This window comes from Thunnus albacares, chromosome 2, assembly GCF_914725855.1.
Source record: "Thunnus albacares chromosome 2, fThuAlb1.1, whole genome shotgun sequence".
Taxonomy (NCBI): domain Eukaryota; kingdom Metazoa; phylum Chordata; class Actinopteri; order Scombriformes; family Scombridae; genus Thunnus; species Thunnus albacares.
This window is the reverse complement of record NC_058107.1, coordinates 37,882,198-37,903,001: the sequence shown is the minus strand read 5'-3', so window position 1 is coordinate 37,903,001 and position 20,804 is coordinate 37,882,198. Positions and strand designations below refer to the sequence as shown.

General features: G+C 38.1%; 1 protein-coding gene and 1 long non-coding RNA gene across 2 annotated transcripts in view; both read left to right on the top strand.

Moving 5' to 3' along the window:
- Positions 1–20,804, top strand: part of LOC122968417 (putative leucine-rich repeat-containing protein DDB_G0290503) — a 635,740-nt gene that overhangs the window by 176,520 nt on the left and 438,416 nt on the right. The gene's annotated exons all lie outside the window — the stretch shown is intronic.
- LOC122969360 lies at positions 4,491–17,189 on the top strand. The gene is made up of 3 exons (XR_006399002.1): positions 4,491–5,122; positions 5,807–5,946; positions 17,080–17,189. It is a non-coding gene; the product is annotated as an uncharacterized LOC122969360 (long non-coding RNA).

Sequence of the window (20,804 nt, the reverse complement as noted above, 5' to 3'; positions counted from 1 at the left end):
ACATCTCACACATACGAACACAGCAAGCGTACGGCCATCACCCAGAGCACACACTTGAACTTATCAAATGTTATGAGAAACCCAGCAGGATACTGGCTGTCTTAAACTGATCAGGGACATAACCAGAGGTGAGGGACATGTTTATAATAGTGAGTACAGCAGGGCTAATGACAGGAAGGACCTCCAAAAAGAATTTGGGGGGTAAGATATCAAGATTGCAGGAGGACAGGCGCAGATGAGAAATTGTCTCTATAAGGTTTTGCATGGTAATTGGGGCAAAATGGGATAGTAAATTTGAAACACTACTAGGTGGATCAAAAGTGGTGGATGGCAGCACAATGTTGGATCTAATGCTATTGATCTTGTTGACGCAAAAATGATAAATGCAATTCACAGTCTTCAGTTGAGGTGGCAGAGATAGTAGCAGGTTGTACAAGCTGATTAATTGTTTTAAACAGAGCTCAAGGATTGTGTTTATTAGCGGTAATTAAGTCTGAAAAATAAGCTGATCTTGCATCCTTGGTTTTTTGATTGAGTATGTTAAAAGTTCTTTCATGTATTGGAAGTGAACATTGAGTTTTGTCTTTTTCCATCTGCCCTCCTGCATTCCTGCTTACAGCTATGGATAGCATCATTTATCCATGGTGATGATTTGGTAGCCGCTACTGACCTGGTTGTGAAAGGTGCGATGGCATCCAACGCAAAGGAACACAGATTATTGAAATTACTGACCAAATCATTAATGTTAGACGGTTGAATATGGCCACTATATAAATCAGAGAAAATAGATGAGAAATTTGAAGCAGACTGGTTATTAAAAATGCGGGAACATACTGTTCGCTTCTGACTTGGAGCAGTTGCCTGGATGTAGGAGTCAAATAGAATACATTTATGATCAGAGACAAGATCAATCAATGAGAGGGAATTAATAGTCAGGCCAAGAGTAAAAATGAGGTCAAGGGTGTGGCCTCGGTTATGTGTTGAACCAGAAACATGCTGCACCAGATTGAAAGAATCAGTAATGTTTAGGAATTCAGTAGCAAAATGGTTGGATGTATCATCAACATGGATGTTGAAATCCCCTACAAGAATCATGTTTGAGAACAATGAAGGATAGGAATTCAGAGAACTCTGCTAAAAAGCTGTTGTTTGGTTTAGGGGGACGGTAGATTGAGATACAGCAGATAGGGTTTTGACAGTTGATTCTGAAAATTATCAATAGTGATATGTTTACAATTAAAAAGGTTGCTTTAGGCGACTGCAAGGCCACCACTACAGCCAGTGGACCTTAGGGAGTTAAAATAACTTTATTCAGGAGGGCAGAGTTCAATTAAATGGCAGCAGTCCCCAGTCTTCAGCCATTTTTCTGTCAGAATCAGAAAATCCAAATTATGTGATGTGATCAGATCATTCAGGATAAAGGATCTGTTTGACAGAGACCTAGCATTGAATAGAGCAAACTTAGCTGGAGTGATGGATTGCATAGACTGTTTATGACTGTAGGTAATATGGATCAAGTTACTACTGATAGCTCTAGTTGTGTGAGCAGGGAGGCATTTCTTGGGCCTAAAGTTTGTTATGACGGGAATCAGTGAGACCGGGTCAATAGACTGGCTACTGTCATGTGCCCGAACCGTTCCATTCCAGCGATATGAGAGTTCTACTTGATGCTGATGAATGTATTTTTGAGATAAAGGACTTCTATCTGATGACCCATTTATCACACAATTAAAATCCCCACCTATTAATAGTTTACCTCAAGGCTTTTTCACCATCAGGTCAAATATGATCTTCATAAATGGCAGGATATTCTCAGATGGAGCTTCATACCTTTAGCAGTGACACCTAAATTTTGTCTATTGTTGTGTTAATCATCACATATCCTCCCTCTCAATCTCAAAATGATGCCTCAGTGAAGGACTGGAGGGGTTTCTGTATCAGGATCAGGCCCCCTCTTCTATGGCCGGATAAATAGGAGGAATAAAACATCAGTGAAGTCCATAATCTGGACAGTTTTTGTGTTCATTGTCAGACAAATGTGTTTCCTGTTGGTAGGCTGCGTCACTTTGCATTTATTTAAGCTGGTTTAATATTTTCCTCCATGTAACAAAGCTATGCAAACCTTTCATGTTGCATGTAACTACTTTAAGGCAGACTGTGATAACTAGTGGCCGTGCTGCCATCTGTAGGACAAAACTGTCACATGTCTTTTGGTGCCTCATAGGAAACCCATCACAGTGGGTCATTCAACACCCACTCACACAATACTGTATATTTCAGCAATAATGAGAGGAAATAATAAAAATAAAAATGAACAAATACATATATGAAATAAAAGTAGTAGTAGCAGTAATTATTCATTCACCCTGTTAAAGAAATCTTAATTCTTAGTGCCTTCATCAAAAATGAAAAGTCAGTTTGTGTAACAAAACACAAAACACTAAAAAGTACAATCAGGGGTTTTATTTTTTGTACCAAAAAATGTTAAAAATATACACAAATTATTGTGATAAGCACTTATTGTATTTACATGATAAAAGTACTGCAGCAGCTCTACATGGTGGATGTTGTGTGGTGACTCGTTGAACTCTGTGTATTAGTTTGACTGGTAGTCGTCATCATGCTCACAGCTTCATTTCTTTTGCCTGAATCAACAAATGACATTGAACTATTAGTATAAAGCAACAGAGATCAGAAACATTCACAACAGTATTTCATCTTGAAGACTCTGAGCATGAACACTGTTCTGTTGTCCTAAGTTAGTGAAGTCAAGCTGATCTTACCTGCTCATGTTATTCAGAATGATTTTTCCCAGTGGTGACTCTGGATTCACACACTTCTTCTTATCTGCTACTGTGATACTGCGAGAGAAGAAAGAGGCACGTTAGAGAGAAGCTGAGTAATGCAGAAGAATGACATGTCCATAAATGTGGTTTAATTCAGCTCATGAACTTACATAATTTCTGTCTTTAGACAGAAGACACTTGGGTGGTATATGACTGGCATTCCCTTGATGACCTTTGTGTTGATCCGGCCGACATAACCGTTTAAACACCTGCATGAACGAGGGATGTCTGTTTGTCCTGCAGGAAGAAAAGACAACCTTATTAGCTGCTGATCATCTTTTAATTCATTTAACAGACTTCAGATTCAGTTTTTATGCTACTTTATATTTCTACTTCAGTATATTTCGGAGGTAAACATTGTACTTTTCACTCTACTACATTTATCTGACAACTTTACACATTTAGATTATTACTACAAAATATAATCAACTATTAAACTCTGATGTATTTTTATGGATTAAACTACAGGATATAGTTAAAATTAGCCCCTTTGAGTCTACATGGAGGCAATGGAACAACCTGTAAACACAACATGTAACATATCATCACATAACATTCACTCTCCTTTATAAATGCTGCACTATGTTGACCAGCTAGTTTCTGCTGTTTGGTGCTGCATGTAGAGTAAAACTGAGTCCAGTTCATCACTACCAGCGACCCCTTTACAATAACACATAGTCACTTGATCCATGAGGACATAACATTATTGATTACTGCAGCTTTAAAGTTTTATTCTGTAGCATTTCTAAAACACAAGCTCCATCACAAAGGACGAGATGATCACGGAGCACTAACCTTGTACATAGAGGACAAGCAGGCAGGTGAGAAAGGCAATGACAGCTGACTTCATAGTTGTGTCTGTAGACAGGTGCTGGCTCACACTCCACTGTCTTTCTTCAGTCTGGACTCTGATGGTTCAACTCAAAGGATTTCTCTCTTTTATACACTGAGTAACACCCCCACAGTGATGCAATGCAGCACGACCCAATGGTTTCACCTCATATTTTGACTTTAATTTTTTCCTTTTTCCTTCGAGGAGCCTGTTTCTCAGAATTACTCTCACATCCTGTCCAGAGGCTTTGGCTCAGAGAATCATTCTACAGAGTGGCTCCTTAGTAATATTGCATCCATGAAGAAGGGAGGTCTTTGAGGGAATTCATTCAATTGCTTATACTTATTCAATCATTATATATTTCACCACAGAGTGATTTTTACTTTGTTTTTTTAATATATATATATATTTGTATTCTTAGTCTCGAAAAAGTGCCAAGTGAGCCAATATTGTCAGTTTCATTTGTCTGGCTGTTTCCTCTTTCCTGTGAGAGTTAAGGAAAATTCCCCAAATCACAGTGGTTTTGATCAACAGGATGTAGGGCAGCTGTGTTCCTCTGTGACTCCTGTGGGATTAACTGGACTCTATCTATCTAATATCTCCTGAATCCTTAATTTGTCTTTGGTTTACTTATACAAACAGAGTCAAACAGAGGTTTCACCAAATTTATCGTGTATCTAGGCCAGAAATCCAGCTCTGGACATTTTGTTAGACTTGGATCATCCAGGCCTTTGGCCTTGTAGGCCTTATTCTGGGTTTAGTGGTTCACTGGACCTGTTGTTAATATTGCCATTCCACCTAAAGGGAGTTCCAGCAACAATCCAGAGGAGACTATCTCCACGGCTCAGGTGTGTGAATTACTTGAGCAGCAAAAGGACTTCTATAAAACTTGTCAAGAACAACAGGAGAAAAACTTCAAATCCTGTGTTGAAATTTTGTTGACTGCTCAAACAACAGAGTTGGGGAGCTGCTGAGAGAAGTGACCTCAGGGTCAGTCTGGAGTTCACTCAAAAGGAATCTCATGACTTTAAAAACCACTGCAAGACGTGGAGTGATATCTACAAAGATACTAAGCATGATGTGGAAACAGTCTGCAAAAGTCTCATCTCACTCAATGATAAAACTGATTATATACAAGGTCAAGTGAAAAATGATCTCATTCTGAGGACAAAGTGAAGAAGCTGCTGTCGGAGAAGCTACAGATAGACACAAAATTGAGTTGGCATGGGCCCACAGGACTGGAAAGCTTTTTCCATCCTCCGCCAGGCCCATCGTTGTCAAGTTTCTGCCTTATAAGGACAAACTGGAAGTCCTCAGCAAAGCCCTGAAAAACACAAACATTTTTTATAAATGAGGACTTTCCTGAAGGTGTTCAACAGAAGCGAAAAGAACTTCTTCCAGCTATGAGGGCTGCCATGGAGAAGGGGGAGATTGCCTACCTGCGGTAAGAGATACTCATTGTTAACCCACCATCCGAGAAACCTACACTGAGGCCTAGACAGAACAATGCTACACCGCTGACTTCTGAACAATAGACACAATACACACACACACACACATACAATTTATGGAGCATTTTGATCCTGATTGAAATTTTTTTTATCTCTTAACTTCTGACTCTTAATCCTGTGACTATTTCAGCATTAATAGATTTAATAGTCTACTACTTGATATGCCAAAGCCCCCATCAAAGCATTTCTCCATCTCCATCAAACCTTTTCTACAGGGCTCCCCTTTTGTAGATTTTTTTGAAATTTATTTGAAACATTGTGTTTAGTTAATACAGAATTGCAACTTCTTTTAAAGAAAACTAAATGAGGAACAAGTTACTTTTAGAGTGGAAGTATTAAAAGTGACGCTGCAGCTAATATTTTACTTGGTAACAGTGTTCATTGATTTCAAGAGATTTTGTAAAATTGCCTCATTTACTGACTCTGAGAGTAAACAAAAAGCTGAACATTCTCTCTGCAAGAATTACAATCATAATTCTGCAATCTTTTCAGTGACTGGTGTGGGTTTGTTTTGTGCTGCGGATTTTCTCCAATTGGGAATTCAGCTGTGAGACTGCCACTCTTAGCTCATCTTCAATGTGCAGCTTTGATCTGTGTTTTGTCCTGATCTGAGACAGGTAGGATGTGGCAAAAGGAAGGACTGTGTCCAGGGCTCTCCTGATTAGGGCTTGCAGCCCTCCTCGTTTACCAGCCATTGACTGAGCCCATCTGTGCAGATCCCCACACAGTCCTCCCATTTCAGATCAGCCTCTTTCAAGTAAGTGTCAATGGTTTTGAACAATATGTCTGCAATGACTCCATGGAGAGAGAGATTTATTACTATCTTGGTATAAACACACAAGATGAAATATACAGTGCAACAATATAGAATATAGACCACAAGCTTCAGCGCCCCCTAGTGGTGGTAACCAGAGATCTGTGCTAGCGACCATGGTCAGTGGACAGACAACTTACTTGGCCACAACCCCTGCTGCTTTGATTGTCCTATGGAGAAGGAAATGGTCATGAAGAGGTCAAGCCATGTTTGATCATCAAAATTAGTTCTTCAATGATCAAGCCGTTGACCTATATATTTACCACATCTCTAGAAACTGGAATAATACCTTCAAAACTCAGCTGCACGTGTGTTGACAAGGACCAGAAAGAGAGCAAACATTACACCAATGTTAAAGTCTCTGCACTGGCTATCTGTTTGCTTCAGAATTGATTGTAAGATCCTTTTATTGGTTAAAAAGCTCTTTATGGTCTTGGTCCTATCTATTTAGCAGGTTTGCTTTCAGCCTATGAACCCTCTAGAACCCTCTAGCATCCTTTCATTATTATGGTCCTTGTCTCTGGAACAGCCTCCTGAAGACCTGAGGGCAGCAGAGAGTGTTGATACTTTTAAAAGCAAACTCAAGACCTATCTTTTTAATCTAGCTTTTAATTGAACTTTATGTATTGGTTGGGGCTCTACTTGACCAAATATATGAAAACAAATTTAAATTTGCGGTGAGTCGGTCATGTACAAGTGCAAAGTGGGGTCAACGTTTACATTTTCACTTTTCTGGCTCTTCCCTCTTTCCTGTCATTCAAGAGAAATTCTGTGAATCTCAGTAGCATTGCTCAACATGATGTAGGGTTGTTGCACATGTGGACACAAAGGTGTCTTTTTGGTGGATGGGTCTTTTATCCAAATCAGTTGACACTAGGGTGTGAATTGCTCTTCCTATCTTGCTGGTTCTTGCAGCAGATTGTTTAGTTGGTCTGGTCAGTGAGGAGTTTAGGACTCTCACTTATATATTATTGGGCAGCATTCCTGGGGCGTTGAAGAAAGAGCCAGTCTGTTGTTTGAGGCTTGTGCTGTCTGCCTTCAAAACATGCAGGGACTTTACTCTACACCTGGGATTTTTTTCCACTGTAGGTGGTTGTCTGTATTGCTGTATTTCTCTACAGTGACCTGAAATGAGATGAGTGCATATAAATTGTACACATAAGTAAATGTGGGCCATATAGATGATAGATGGACCAATCAGTCTCTATCTTAAAAACAAATCTTGATTCTGGTGCTGATTATAGATCAATGTTTGTAACATAAGAAAAATGATTTGTGGGGAATTAATTTGTATAAACTTAAAGCCAGATCAAGACAACAGAGTGGCTAATAGATGAATCAGTCAGATGAATGATGAATCAGCATTTTGTTTCCTAATAACTGAAACTGTCAGTTTTAATGCTGTGTTTACAACAGTTACTGAGGTCAATGACCTTCTAGCTACTTACTTTGTTGTCTTTTGTCGGAGATTATTATTTTATGCTGTACTGAACTATTTGAACTGTAAATATCCAATAAAATACCAAATTTTCTAATCCAGTGGTGCAGTGCCTGTCAAAATGTGCCTATTCGGAACGGGCCAATTTCTCAGTACCTAGAGAGAGTTGTGCCCGTCCCCTAAACACAGACTATTGGTAGACGCTACAATTTACTGATGTTCCCTAAACACCTCACACGCAGGCTATCAGTGGCAGAATGGCACTGTCCGTATTTCTATTCATTGACTGCACGGGCAGAAGAGGAAGCAAATCAATGTTATTTATGAGGTATTTTTATACATTTCTTGAGAACCGCTCATCCAAACAACTTCACACATCGGCATCGCACTTCCTCGTTGCCCCAGCAATCCACCTGCCAGGTATGAAGTAGATTGGATGAATGATTCTTGAGATACTCGAAATACAAACTTACATACATACATATATATGTGCAGACAGAGATTCCTTGCTTTATAGAGAGAGATATCTGTCTTTCAACTCCTGAAAACTCATTATATCTCCACTCTTGGTTATTGTGCACATTGCTATAATCCCCTTTCTCTCCCAATTTCTGAGGTTTTGGTCATTCAAACTTGGTTTAAATCTACTATCATAAGCAAAACAGCTCAACAGTCTCACTTCCCTTTCTTCTTTTGCTGTTTATTTAGATCAAACCAAGTATTCGGTGCGTGGGAACTTATTGAGTCTATTGAATCTTGTAATACCTTTACTAATTTAATATTACCAATTAGGGACTGGATTGGAATTTCTGCTACAGTCATCTCAATATCTTTCCATTTTGCACTATAATCTTTGTCACACTACTTCATTACTGCTGCATGACAATAATCTTTTAAATTTGGGAGTGCCATACCACCCTTATCTTTGGCAGGTGTAATGTACAGTGTTTATTTGTGGTTTTTTACCATTCCATACAAATCTGGTGATCAGAATCAGTAATAACCATTTCCCCTTTTCCATTGTAGTGCTGAGTGTTTGAGTCACTCAAGTCTGGACTTCTAAATGTTTCAAGTATACAGATAATTTTGAGTTTTCCCGCACGTTGTACACCTCTCACCTGTTAACTGAAAACCATTCCAGGCGACAACCTCATGAAGCTGGTTAAGATATTGTCTAGAGTGTACAAAGCTGTCATGAATGCAAACAGTAGCTACTGTGAGGAATCTAAAATATGAAAGATAATACTTTCTTTCTTCACTACATAATTCAACATGTGTTATTTCATAGTTTTGATGTCTTCAGTATTGTTCTACAATGTTGTAGAAAATAGTAAAAATACAGAAAAACCTCTTGAATGAGTAGGTGTGTCCAAACGTTGGACTGGACCTGTATTTACTGTCTCTTAGTTATCTGTAATCTCAGTGTGAACACATTCTATTGAGAGGTGAAGGTAAGCACAGGTTCAGTTTGTGTAACAAAACACAGAACACTAAAAAGTACAATCAGGGGTTTTATTTTTGGTACCAAAAAATATTAAGAATATATACAAATTATTTATTTACTATATACACACAATGACAATTTAAGTTAAAAGAACAGAAACAGAAGATCACTTATTGTATTTACATGATAAAAGTACTGCAGCAGCTCTACATGGTGGATGTTGTGTGGTGACTCGTTGAACTCTGTGTATTAGTTTGACTGGTAGTCGTCGTCATGCTCACAGCTTCATTCTTCTTTTGCCTGAATCAACAAATGACATTGAACTATTAGTATAAAGCAACAGAGATCAGAAACATTCACAGCAGTATTTCATCTTGAAGACTCTGAGCATGAACACTGTTCTGTTGTCCTAAGTTAGTTAAGTCAAGCTGATCTTACTTGCTCATGTTTTTCAGAATGATTTTTCCCAGTGGTGACTCTGGATTCACACACTTCTTCTTATCTGCTACTGTGATACTGCGAGAGAAGAAAAAGGCACGTTAGAGAGAAGCTGAGTAATGCAGAAGAATGACATGTCCATAAATGTGGTTTAATTCAGCTCATGAACTTACATAATTTCTGTTTTTAGACAGAAGACACTTGGGTGGTGTATGTCTGGCATTCCCTTGATGACCTTTGTGTTGATCCGGCCGACATAACCGTCTATACACTTGCATGAACTAGTGTTGTCTGATTTTCCTGCAGGAAGAAAAGACACAACCTTATTAGCTGCTGATCATCTTTTAATTCATTTAACAGACTTCAGATTCACTTTTTATGCTACTTTATATTTCTACTTCAGTATATTTCGGAGGTAAACATTGTACTTTTCACTCTACTACATTTATCTGACAACTTTACACATTTATATTATTACTACAAAATATAATCAACTATTAAACTCTGATGTATTTTTATGGATTAAACTACAAGATATAGTTAAAATTAGTCTCTTTGAGTCCACATGGAGGCAATGGAACAACCTGTAAACACAACATGTAACATATCATCACATAACATTCACTCTCCTTTATAAATGCTGCACTATGTTCACCAGCTAGTTTCTGCTGTTTGGTGCTGCATGTAGAGTAAAACTGAGTCCAGTTCATCACTACCAGGGACCCCTTTACAATAACACATAGTCACTTGATCCATGTGGAAATAACATTATTGATTACTGCAGCTTTAAAGTTCTATTCTGTAGCATTTCTAAAACACAAGCTCCATCACAAAGGACGAGACGATCACGGAGCACTAACCTTGTACATAGAGGACAAGCAGGCAGGTGAGAAAGGCAATGACAGCTGACTTCATAGTTGTGTCTGTAGACAGGTGCTGGCTCACACTCCACTGTCTTCCTTCAGTCTGGACTCTGATGGTTCAAGTCAAAGGATTTCTGTCCTTTATATACTAAGTAACACCAACACAGTGATGCAATGGAGCATCATCCGATGGTTTCACTTCACAGTTTGACTTTCAGTTTTTCCACTCCTTCCTTTTTCCTACAAGGAGCCTGTTTCTCAGAATTACTCACACTTCTTGTCAAGAGGCTTTGGCTCAGAGAATCACTCTACAGAGTGGCTCCTTAGTAATATTGCATCCATGAAGAAGGGAGGTCTTTGAGGGAATTCATTCAATTAATTATACTAATTCAGTCATTATATTTGCATACAGTAGACTTGTTATTTCAATATAGTGCAACCTGGAGGTGCATGCTGCAAGCATGAGTTTGAAGTGATTGACTCTCAATTTGGCTGAACAGTTGAACACTATAGGAGCCCAACCTTTGACTTAATTGTGACCCCTTAGAAAAAAGGTTGACTTGTGTCATCAGTTGCAAATATCTACTCTCTTTGTTTGTTTTCAATCAGTTAAATGATACTATGAACTCCCACAATATTTTTGAAAAGTACCAATCAGGTTTTCGGGCCAATCATAGCACTGAGGCAGCACTAGTGAAGGTTTTAATCAACCTGAGGTCCAAGATGGATATGAAGAATACTTTCTGTATTAGTAATACTGGACTTAAGCGCAGCCTTTGATACAGTAAATCGCTTGATTCTTTTAGGTAGACTTCACAGTGTGATTGGTCTCTCTGGCGCTGTTTTGAATTGATTCAAATCTTACCTCACCGATAGAGATTGTTTTGTAAGCATGGATTAATGTTCCTCTAAAAGCTATAAAATGAATTGTGGTGTTCCTCAAGGTTAAATTTTAGGTCCTACTTTTTCATCTTTACATGGTGCCACTTGGAAACATCAAAAGGAGGCACAGCATATGTTTATATAGCTATGCTGATGACACACAGCTTTACATTGCAGTGTCTCCTGATGACTCAGGGCCAATGGATCCCCTTCTGAACTGTAATGTAGATATCAAGTTATGGATGGGATGTGAAAGTGCTGAAAGGGGTCAACATTTACAGTTTCACTTGTCTGGCTTTTCCTCTTTCCTTTGACTTAAGGGATATTCCCTGAATCACAGTAGGATTGCTCAACAGGATGTAGGGCAGTTGCACATTTGGACACATGTGGACTGACTGTGCGAGTCTCTGTGTCTGTGCATTGCACAATGTGATTCTGATGTCACAGCCTCTAACAGACACACAGGCTGTTAGAAAATCTGCTGTCTGTGGCCCTGCTTGCATGTAAATGAATTAAAATTGACTGACTGCTGAGGTAGTGATTTTTCTCACCTGAGATTGTCTTACAGTAAATATCCAATTTCAATTTAATTCCCTTTTCAGATTTCTGGATATCAGCAGCCACAAGCTCTGCAGACATTGCTAATAATTAAAGACGGTGTAGTACAATGAGTCAGGAAACAGCAGTCGACTATAGTAACTTTAGTTCATATGTGAACTACATAGAATCAATAAGTAATTTCACAAACTGATCCTTTATAAGCAGTATGCCAGACCACTGTCTGCTAAACCATGGTACTGTGTTTTCTGCATCGTTAGTCACATTAGCTAATTAAGAAACATGCAGGGCTCATTGTGTGGGATGAACCTGAACTCATCAATATCAACAAGAGGTGTGCACATCAGCTGCTGCTCACTGTGTTTTATTTTCTATTTTTATTTCCTCTTCCAGCGATATGAGAGTTCTACTTGATGCTGATGAATGTATTTTTGAGATAAAGGACTTCTATCTGATGACCCATTTATCACACAATTAATATCCCCACCTATGGACAGTTTTTGTGTTCATTGTCAGACAAATGTGTTTCCTTTTAGTAGGCTGCGTCACCTTGCATTTATTTGAGCTGGTTTAATATTTTCCTCCATGTAACAAAGCTATGCAAACCTTTCATGTTGCATGGAACTACTTTAAGGCAGACTGTGATAACTAGTGGCTGTGCTGCCATCTGTAGGACAAAACTGTCACGTCTTTTGGTGCCTCATAGGAAACCCATCACAGTGGGTCATTCAACACCCACTCACACAATACTGTATATTTCAGCAATAATGAAAGGAAATGAACAAATACATATATGAAATAAAAGCAGTAGTAGCAGTAATTATTCATTCACCCTGTTAAAGAAATCTTAATTCTTAGTGCCCTCATCAAAAATGAAAAGTCAGTTTGTGTAACAAAACACAAAACACTAAAAAGTACAATCAGGGGTTTTATTTTTGGTACCAAAAAATATTAAGAATATATACAACTCATTTACTATATACACACAATGACAATTTAAGTTAAGAGAACAGAAACAGAAAAGCACTTATTGTATTTACATGATAAAAGTATTGCAGCAGCTCTACATGGTGGATGTTGTGTGGTGACTCGTTGAACTCTGTGTATTAGTTTGACTGGTAGTCGTCGTCATGCTCACAGCTTCATTCTTCTTTTGCCTGAATCAACAAATGACATTGAACTATTAGTATAAAGCAACAGAGATCAGAAACATTCACAGCAGTATTTCATCTTGAAGACTCTGAGCATGAACACTGTTCTGTTGTCCTAAGTTAGTTAAGTCAAGCTGATCTTACTTGCTCATGTTTTTCAGAATGATTTTTCCCAGTGGTGACTCTGGATTCACACACTTCTTCTTATCTGCTACTGTGATACTGCGAGAGAAGAAAGAGGCGCGTTAGAGAGAAGCTGAGTAATGCAGAAGAATGACATGTCCATAAATGTGGTTTAATTCAGCTCATGAACTTACATAATTTCTGTCTTTAGACAGAAGACACTTGGGTGGTATATGTCTGGCATTCCCTCGATGACCTTTGTATTGATCCGGCCGACATAATCGTTTAAACACTTGCATTTTTTTGTGTTGTCTGATTGTCCTGCAGGAAGAAAAGACACAACCTTATTAGCTGCTGATCATCTTTTAATTCATTTAACAGACTTCAGATTCACTTTTTATGCTACTTTATATTTCTACTTCAGTATATTTCGGAGGTAAACATTGTACTTTTCACTCTACTACATTTATCTGACAACTTTACACATTTAGATTATTAATACAAAATATAATCAACTATTAAACTCTGATGTATTTTTATGGATTAAACTACAAGATATAGTTAAAATTAGCCCCTTTGAGTCTACATGGAGGCAATGGAACAACCTGTAAACACAACATGTAACATATCATCACATAACATTCACTCTCCTTTATAAATGCTGCACTATGTTGACCAGCTAGTTTCTGCTGTTTGGTGCTGCATGTAGAGTAAAACTGAGTCCAGTTCATCACTACCAGCGACCCCTTTACAATAACACATAGTCACTTGATCCATGTGGAAATAACATTATTGATTACTGCAGCTTTAAAGTTCTATTCTGTAGCATTTCTAAAACACAAGCTCCATCACAAAGGACGAGACGATCACGGAGCACTAACCTTGTACATAGAGGACAAGCAGGCAGGTGAGAAAGGCAATGACAGCTGACTTCATAGTTGTGTCTGTAGACAGGTGCTGGCTCACACTCCACTGTCTTCCTTCAGTCTGGACTCTGATGGTTCAACTCAAAGGATTTCTCTCTTTTATACACTGAGTAACACCAACACAGTGATGAAATGAAGCATCATCCGATGGTTTCACTTCACAGTTTGACTTTCAGTTTTTCCACTCCTTCCTTTTTCCTACAAGGAGCCTGTTTCTCAGAATTACTCACACTTCTTGTCAAGAGGCTTTGGCTCAGAGAATCACTCTACAGAGTGGCTCCTTAGTAATATTGCATCCATGAAGAAGGGAGGTCTTTGAGGGAATTCATTCAATTAATTATACTAATTCAGTCATTATATTTGCATACAGTAATCTTGTTATTTCAAGATAGTGCAACCTGGAGGTGGCTGCTGCAAGCATGAGTTTGAAGTGATTGACTCTCAATTTGGCTGAACAATTGAACACTATAGGAGCCCAACCTTTATTGGCTTAATTGTGACCCCTTAGAAAAGAGGTTGACTTGTGTCATCAGTTGCAAATATCTACTCTCTTCTGTCTGTGACCAGTTTAACTGTCAGTTAAACTTCACAGTGTGATTGGTCTCTCTGGTGCTGTTTTGAATTGATTCAAATCTTACCTCACCGATAGAGATTGTTTTGTAAGCATGGATTAATGTTCCTCTAAAAGCTATAAAATGAATTGTGGTGTTCCTCAAGGTTAAATTTTAGGTCCTACTTTTTCATCTTTACATGGTGCCACTTGGAAACATCAAAAGGAGGCACAGCATACGTTTATATAGCTATGCTGATGACACACAGCTTTACATTGCAGTGTCTCCTGATGACTCGGGGTTGGGGGTTTGGGGCTCTGCTTGACCAAAACATTAAAACAAATTTACATTTGTACTGAGTCGGCTATGTGCAAGTGCAAAGTGGGGTCAGCATTTACAGTTTCACTTATTTCTCTTACTTCCCTCTGTCCTGTCATTTAAGAGAAATTCGCCAAATCACAGTAGCATTGCTCAACAGGATGTAGGCTTGTTGTACATGTGGATGCATGTGTGGCCTGACTTTGTGAGTCTCTGTGTCTGTGCATCGCACAATGTGATACTGATATCACAGCCTCTAACAGTCACACAGGACGTCAGAAAACATGCTATCTTTGGCTCCGCTTGTATGTAAATGCATTAAAACTGACTGACTGATTGCTGAGGAAGTGATTTTTTTTTTTTTTAATTGATTCAAATCTAACTCACCGAGCATGGACTAGTGTTCATTTGAAAGGTATAAAATAAATTGTGGTGTTCCTCAAGGTTCAATTTTAGGTCCTATGCTTTTTAATCTTTACATGCTGCCACTTGGAAACTTCAGAAGGAGGCATGGCATACATTTCTATAGCTATGCTGATGACACACAGCTTTACATTGCAGTGTCTCCTGATGACTCAGGGCCAATAGATGCCCTTCTGACGTGTATTTTATATATCAGGTTATCGATGGCAGTAAAGTTTTTTCTACAGCTCAATCAGGACAAAACTGAAGTCCTGGTTATTAGCACTGAAGCTCAGAGAGAGAAACTCAATGCCAAACAGCAAGCACTGGCATGAAACCCCCGTCAACAAGTAAAAAACTTGGAGTTATCTTTGATTTAGATCTTAATTTGAACCTCACATTAGAAACCTAACTAGGATGCATCTTAAGAACCAGCCTTTTCTGTTCAATCTGCATAGAAATAACAGAACTTGACACTTTCAAATTTCATGCAGTGCATACGCCAAAGTCCAATTTTGCGTTCAGGTGATACACCAATCCTTCCCAGAGAAGTAACGTCATATACTGTGATTTCTTTCATTGTATAAGGTGATTTATACCTTATTAGGAGGTGGCAGGTTGGGTGCATGGCTAGATAATCAGTTGGCAAAAAGCTGCAGAGCAGCAAGAGAGCACTGTTTGAGACCACCAACCAGACATTTTATTGTCATATGCAGGCATTTTAACAGAGAATTGTAACGCCATGTCCAACATTTCTTTTTACATTTTTACTGCATTTTAGTGTTTTAACCCAAAGCATGATCTTTCCCTAACCCTAACCAAGTGGTGTTTGCGCCTAAACAAAACCAACAGCATTAAATGACATGTGAAAAGGTTAAAAATATGGCGTACACATTGCATGTATTTTTAAAGTGTAAACCCGTGTTATTTGTACACCATTAAGTGAGACTGTGTTGCCTGAATGCAACCGTTTCTCTCTCAAGCCAACACACTAATGCACACATTTATTACCCTCAGGATTGACTATTGTAATGCTCTACTCTCTGGCCTCCCTAAAAAGTATACAGCTCAATTACAGTTAGTTCAACGCTTTAAGTTTTTATCTGTCTCTAATCATGCCTCCGGTGTTTCCTCATTGCAAATTGATGAGATGTATGATAGCGTTTCCTCAGTTAGTGTTTTTATTGAGTGCTTTATTAATTACAAAGTGGGGGTTGGGGTGGGGGTGGGAGGTTATTATTTGTTGTGTGAAGCACTTTCTGTTACATTTTGTTTGTATGAAAAGTGTTTTACAAATAAAGTCTGATTGATTGAATCAAATCACCATTTATATTTTTCCCTGCTTGACCGAATAAATGGAAACAAATTTACATTTGTTCTGAGTTGGTTATGTGAAAGTGCTAAGTGAGCCAATATTTTCAATTTCACTTGTCTGGCAAATTCCCCAAATCACAGGAGTGTTGATCAACAACATTGATGATCAATGCTGCCACTTGGAAACATCATCAGGAGGCACATCATATATTACTATAGCTATATTGATGACACACTGCTTTACATTGCAGTGTCTCCTGATGACTCAGGGCCAATGGATCCCCTTCTGAACTGTAATGTAGATATCAAGTTATGGATGGGATGTGAAAGTGCTAAAAGGGGTCAACATTTACAGTTTCACTTGTGTGGCTCTTTCCTCTTTCCTTTGAGTTGAGGGATATTCCCTGAATCGCAGTAGGATTGCTCAACAGGATGTAGGGCAGTTGCACATTTGGACACGTGTGGACTGACTGTGCGATTGTGTGTCAGACTGCTGTCTGCTAAACCATGGTACTGTGTTTTCTGCATCGTTAGTCACATTAGCTAATTAAGAAACATGCAGGGCTCATTGTGTGGGATGAACCTGAACTCTTATCAATATCAACAAGAGGTGTGCACATCAGCTGCTGCTCATTGTGTTTTATTTTCTATTTTCATTTTCTCTGCAGTGTTCTGAAAGAAAATGAGGCTGCAAAAACCTGAGCAGGGACAGAACAGGTGACACATACTGTACATGTATTTCCTTTATATTACTGCCACATGTGAGACAAGTGAACAGAGGTTGCAAACTGGTTCCTGTTTAACTGATTAACAAGAAGACATATAGATAGACACACACATCTCTACATCAGCTGACTGACTTCTCATCAAAATGGACTCCTGTGTTAGCCGATAGCCACAAATATAGCTATAGCCAATCAGCCTAGTTAGTTGTCTGTAAATTCATATAAAGCATCTGGTGTGTTGGTTCAGAATCACCATTTCCCCTTTCCCACTGTAGTGTGGGGAAGTTGGAGTGTGTATTTGACAGTCTATTGCCCTCTTCAGGTCATTAACCAGTTTTAAAAAAAAAATAGTCAGTCCTGGAATATGTAGTGTGAGTTTTCCAGATTAATGTAGACATAACTAATGAATTTCATCAAATTATTCCTGTTTATTATTTTTGTGCTGTTGGGTCAACATCTCCTGCCTGTTAACTGAAAACACAAAGAACATGATGGGTGTAACCCGGCCGCTACATGAGAATGGGAGTGAGATTATAATCCCTGTCTCCGGCGATATGAGAGTTCTACTTGATATCACACAATTAAAATCCCCACCTATTAACAGTTTACCTCGAGGCTTTTTCACCGTCAGGTCAATCAATCAATCAATCAATCAATTTTTATTTATATAGCGCCATATCACAACAGAAGTCATCTCAAGGCACTTTTCACATAGAGCAGGTCAAGACCGTACTCTTTAATTCAGGTCATGTCCGTCAGGTCAAATATGATCTTCATAAATGGCAGGTTATTCTCAGGTGGAGCTTCATACCTTTAGCAGCAACACCTGTATTTTGTCTATTGTTGTGTTAATCATCACATATCTTCCCTCTCAATCTCAAAATGATGCCTCAGTGAAGGACTGGATGGGTTTCTGTATCAGGATCAGGCCCCCTCTTCTATGGCTGGATAAATAGGAGGAATAAAACATCAGTGAAGTCCATAATCTGGACAGTTTTTGTGTTCATTGTCAGACAAATGTGTTTCCTGTTGGTAGGCTGCGTCACCTTGCATTTATTTGAGCTGGTTTAATATTTTCCTCCATGTAACAAAGCTATGCAAACCTTTCATGTTGCATGGAACTACTTTAAGGCAGACTGTGATAACTAGTGGCCGTGCTGCCATCTGTAGGACAAAACTGTCACATGTCTTTTGGTGCCTCATAGGAAACCCATCACAGTGGGTCATTCAACACCCACTCACACAATACTGTATATTTCAGCAATAATGAGAGGAAATAATAAAAATGAACAAATACATATATGAAATAAAAGTAGTAGTAGCACTTATTATTCTTTCACCTTGTTTAAGAAATCTTAATTCTTAGTGCCTTCATCAAAAATGAAGTCATTTTATGAATCAACTCATTTAGTTTTGATGCTGCATTTCACCAGAAGTGCTTACTGCTGGAGCTCCTGCTCGCTGAGTTACAGAGAAACAAATCTCTAATTATTCCTCCTGTTCATACTGGATATTAAGAGATCCCCTTCAAATGTGCTTTCAATAGAAGTGATGGAGGCCAAAATCCACAGTGTGTCCACACAGTCATTTAAAAGTCTGTGTGAAGCTTCTATTCAGCTTCATCAGTCTGAGTTAGTCATATCAAGTGGATATCTGACACATTTACAGTCTTTGTGTTTCCCTGTTGAGCTGCAGGTGGAAGTATAGTAACAAAAAGAGGAACTTTGGCACTAAAAAGACTGTAACGTTGAAAGATATCTACTTGATTTGACTCATTTGGACGCTGAAGCTTCATATTAGCTTCAGATAAACTTTTAAATACATTTTTGCACAGAAGGAGGACTGTGGATTTTGTCCTCCATCACTTCCATTGTAAGGTCATTATGAAGGGATCTTCTAATGGTCAGTATGAACAGGAGGAATGATTACAGCAAGAAACACATGTTTCACTGTTGTAAAGGGTTAGGGTTAGACACATGAAGGGACAAACTTATATTATGATTATTATTAAGTTGTCATAAATGAGAAAAGGCAGCTTGTTCTTACTGTTTCTGTGCAAACGAGGTTTTTGTCTCCTGCAGGTTAAACTGATGTTTAAACGGAGCTCTGAGCTGCAGGTTTGACAGATGCACTGGGCCGTTTCCATGGTAACCACAATTTAAAAATAAAAATACAGCCTGATATCTAAAAAAGCTTTTGAAAATAAACAATCCATGAAACACTAGATCATGTTTTTACATTATTTATGGAAACATTGATATTGATTTACAGTATATTGATCTATTACAGTTTATGAATTTTATGTTTGTTACAGTTGAGTTTAAACTACAAATTTAGTTACAAATGTCAAAATAGAGAAACTAAGATTTATTTAAAAAAAGTACATTATAGATTTCTGTATTAATATTATTATTTATACAAGTAAAAGTACATAAGTATTATGAGCTTGATGTAGTTAAAGTATTGCAGTAAAAGTACATAAGTATTATGAGCTTGATGTAGTTAAAGTATTGCAGTAAAAGTACATAAGTATTATGAGCTTGATGTAGTTAAAGTATTGCAGTAAAAGTACATAAGTATTATGAGCTTAATGTAGTTAAAGTATTGCAGTAAAAGTACATAAGTATTATGAGCTTGATGTAGTTAAAGTATTGCAGTAAAAGTAGTGGTTTGGTCCCTCTGACTGATATATTATTATATATGACATCATTAGATTATTAATAGTGAAGCATCAGTGTTAGAGCAGCATGTTACTGTTGTAGCTGCTGGAGGTGGAGCTAGTTTACACTACTTTATATACAGTTAGCTAGTTTAGTCCACTGGTTCCCAACCTAGGGGTCGGGCCCCTCCAAAGGGTCAGCAGATAAATCTGAGGGGTCGTGAGATGATTAATGGGAGAGGAAAAAAGAAAAAACAAAGTTCAGTTTTTGGACTTTTTCTCTAATCTTTGATTTTTGCTGAAATATTGGATCATTTGAACATTTATTGAAATGAAAGCATGTGAGAAGTTTAGAGGGAAAAATCACTATTTGGTGGAGCTGTTAACAACTCATAGACATGTGAAATGTGACCCCGACTACACACTGCTTTTTGTAAGACGTCAAAAGACAAAAAGGTTGGAAACCACTGGTTTCATCTTTAACAATGTGTTGTATTTTAAAAGCTTGTTATATTATCCATTGTGTCAAATCTTCATCTGAAAAGTAACTAAAGCTGTCAAATAAATGTAGTGGAGTAGAAAGTACAATATTTCCCTCTGAGATGTAGAAAGTAGCATCACATGGAAATACTCAAGTAAACTCAGACTTTGATTTCTAAATGTTTGATCGTTCAGTTTGATAATTAATCTGATTGAAAACCATAAAATCAATAATAAAAAACCACATCAAGTCCAAGTTTCAAATTCCATACATTTCTCTTTATTATCATTATTATCATCATAGATATTATTCAAAATTATGTTCTTAATAAGATAAAAGAAAGCAACTGCAAATGCACAACACGTCATCGTTTACATATAAAAACAGATATGAACATGAAGAATGATTAGAGGCACACGTTCAGAGAAATTAAAGTGCAGCAAAAATGTTCTGCATCATGTTCACAGAGGAGGGAAACGTTCACTTCTGTCCCGACGGCCGAGCGTCGGAGTCTCACAGAAGTGCTCA